At 44.8% G+C, this 3,680-nt stretch overlaps 1 pseudogene; it reads left to right on the top strand.

The window, feature by feature from the left end:
- The first annotated feature begins 1,476 nt into the window (after positions 1-1,476).
- Positions 1,477-3,211, top strand: LOC129816209 (NAD(P)H dehydrogenase [quinone] 1-like; annotated as a pseudogene).
- The last annotated feature ends 469 nt before the right edge of the window (positions 3,212-3,680 follow it).

The raw sequence follows: 3,680 nt of genomic DNA on the forward strand, positions 1-3,680 counted from the left end.
GCTGCCCCTCAGTCCGGAGCTGCCCCTCAGTCCGGAGCTGCCCCTCAGTCCAGAGGCGCTCCTCAGTTCAGTGGGGCCCTTTATTAGGGTTCCCAGTCCAAGGTCGGCGGCGAGGGTCGCCGCTCTAAAGAGGCCACTGAAGTGGGCAATGACTATGGTGGAGTGGGGTCCACGTCCCGCGCAGGTGACTACCTCATGAAGCTGGTTGAGAGAATGCCAACCGTGTGCAAAACTGTCAAGGCAAAGGGTGACTACTTAACTTTTTTGGTTACTACATGATTTTATATGTGTTATTTCATAGTTTTGATGTCTTCGCTATTATTCTACAATGTAGAAAATAGTCAAAGTAAAGAAAATCCCTTGAATGAGTAGGTGTGTCCAAACTTTTGATTGATACTGCATATATATATTTTTTAAATGTAGTGGGGTAAAAGTTATAAGTAGTAAAGTACAGATACCCCCAAAAATGACTTAAGTAGAACTTTAAAGATTTTTTCTTAGATTCTTTACACCACTGTATCTGCATGATGTCTATGTGGACTTGTGTTTGTATATCTATTGCTGGCAGCACCTTCTCACTAAGGCAACTTCCAGGTATGTGTAAATGTACTTGGCGAATAAAGGTGATTCTGATGTCATGCAAACAAGAGATAAGGAGAGAATGGGGTGACAAACTGTCTCACAAATGTTCTGGTGCATGCTGTGTTTGCATGCATGCATACCCATGTGATAATGTGTAGCAGTTGTTACTTAGTACGCCTGTGGGGACCGGGTTGGTGTGTGTGTGTACGTGTACGTGTGTGTTTCCGAGGCTGGCTTTGATGCCCGTTTGGACAGGGTTCCTTTTCATGAGACCCCAACCCGTGAGTCAGTTCAACGATAGAGACACCAGTGCCTGGAGAGGGGAAGTCTAACAGAACTACAGCACAGAGCTACTCAACCGCATCTGCACAGTGCCTATAGCCATGTTATACGCAACACACGCAAACACACATTGACGCCAGCATGCAAGTAATGTAAGCTCACACACACCTGTACACGTACACATGCACGTACACACGCTTGGTTGGGCTTGGACAGGGGTCCCACATTGGCCTGCACCACAGGATACAAATATTGTCCAGAATAGCTTCAACACTACTTGGCATGTTTCACCAGCAATAAGAAACACTGTCCAAAACTGGGATTAGTTTCACTTGTGTTCATCACAATAGTACATTGGCTAAGCAGTTGGCAGGTTGACTATATAAAAGTGTGTGAACGTGAGAGAGGGGGAGAAGGAGAGAGAGAGACGACAGACTGATTGATTGATTGACATACAGATGATTAGCTTGATTTCTGATTGACAGGCAGCTGTGTGAGATTATATGTTTGGTGCAGGAGAGCAATAGAAAAGCAGCCATCTCAGCCCTCTGTTAGTATGTGCTAGTTTCCATCCAAACCAGCTTTACCCTTAACACAGCAGACAGCACTAAAATGGGTGTGAGTTTGTGAACAGTCTTAAATTATTTTGTGTGTTCCAGACTGGGTCCCATTTTGACTTTGTCTTTATGCTAGAGAAACTACTGTAGTTCTCATTTGAGTAAGAAAAGCATTGCCTGGCTACAATACTTTGCTTGTTGAAGTGTTTGTGTGGCTTATCTGTGGTGTTGCAGCTGAGAAGATACTGATCGTGTACGCCCACCACAGTGCTGGGTCGTTTAATGCTGCAGCCAAAGAAGCGGCTGTGAAAGTTCTGACATCGCAGGGCTGTAAGGTGGAAATGTCTGACCTCTATGCCATGAAGTTCAAAGCCTCTGCTACTGCTGATGTCACTGGTAAGTCTGACCCCTAAGTTTCTTAATTACAGTAGTGAATGATCGTGTTTTTGAATATTTTTTTTACCTTGACTGGTTCTGTCACTCTTTCCCATGGGAGGTGAAGGATGCTGAAATCTTCCAGTACGGAGAGGAGACTCTGCTGACGTCACTGAGGAACACCGCAAACTCTCTGAAGCGGGGGTTGTCATATTCCAGGTAAGCTCTCCAGTAGTACTGTTAAATGTCGTAAGAAAATTGGCTTTGGCCTATTAGTGTAGAACCTTCAGCTCTTACAATGACTGCTATACTTTTTGACTGGTGGTTGAAATGCACCCATTCCAGGTTGACTAGTGTCTGCCATTTTCTGTCCCAGTTCCCCATGTACTGGTTCACTGTTCCTGCCATCATGAAGGGCTGGATGGACCGAGTCCTCACACTGGGGTTTGCATACACCTCAGAAGCGGTACAGCCAGGGCATCTTCAAGGTAAGGGAGACGATCGCACATAGTCGCTGTTAAACTTGAAATAGTTGCTCCTATTCTTTGGACCCTCTATCATTCACCTGGTTGTTTCCCTGTCTTCCTCCAGGACAAGAAAGCCATACTGTCTTTCACCACTGGATCTCATGAGTCCATGTTCAGTGCCAATGGCATCAATGGAGACATGAATGTCACCCTGTGGCCACTGCAGGTATGTTAGGCTTTGCTGACACTACCGGCATGTTGACTGCTGGTGCATAATGTTATCCCCACTTGACGTCTGCTTTTATTACAAGCATTTCAATTCCAGATTGGCAAGTGATCATTTCAATGATGGGAGGATTGCTTCATTGGACAATTCATGTTTATTCACCTTGAGCATGTTTACTAACCAGTTAATCATCTTCCCCTGTAGAATGGCATCCTGCACCACTGTGGCTTCCAGGTTCTGGCTCCTCAGATCTTCTGGGCTCCACCCCACATCCCATCTGAGGCTTGCTGCAGTATGTTGGAGGCATGGCGCACACGGCTGGAAGGGCTTCTGGGAGAAACTCCGCTCTCCTTCACCCCCTCAGACACCTTTGATGGTGGGCGGGGATTAAAGAGGATATCCAGGATAAGCATGCAGCCAAAAAGTTCAGCCTGACTGTTGGAACCCACCTGGGCAAGCCCCTCCCACCCAACAGCCAGATCAAAGCTGGGGTGTGAAGGATTCTGGGATAATGTCCTGCTCTTCTGTACCTGGGTAGTTGACTTAACAACCTTTCTCATGATGGCAAATTAATCACTTCAATTGGGTAGCTTGTGATATTACTAAAAGCTTCAATCATGAGTGAAGTCATGCATCATTTTGTTGTCTTAATGTTGAACCTGATGTTACAACTGTCCACTGGTGTGACTGTTCTCATTAAGGTTGTGAAGGCACCTAATTAATAAAATTCCCTTCACCTGCTCTTGTAGTTCTTAGTTTATTTCAAGGAACAAGTCTTAAGTCTACTCAAATTTCCAAATAGTTGCGATTTTGTTCACTACAGTAATGTCCACTTGATGTGACACAATTCTGTTTGAATTACTCAAGCATTTGGGCACTATTGCGCAGGGGAGGGTTCTCTTGCAATGATGTACAGAAGACATTGCTGGTGCACAGCCTGGTAAGCTTTATTAGAAACATATTTAGCAAAGTATTGCACTCTGTCAGTGAAAAAGGGTCAGTTTCTTAGCCCTTAGAGTAAACTATTACTTTTTAAATTACCATGTAGCCTGAGATTTCCAACAGGGACAATGAGATGTATAAATACTTATTGGTATGCTGTACCAGAGCAAATGGCTGTCACTCTGGGGAATGGAAGCCATTAACTTATGAGGCCCTTTTAGACTTCAAATTGTGGGGTTACATACACAT

Source organism: Salvelinus fontinalis, chromosome 19 (genome assembly GCF_029448725.1).
Source record: "Salvelinus fontinalis isolate EN_2023a chromosome 19, ASM2944872v1, whole genome shotgun sequence".
Lineage (NCBI taxonomy): Eukaryota > Metazoa > Chordata > Actinopteri > Salmoniformes > Salmonidae > Salvelinus > Salvelinus fontinalis.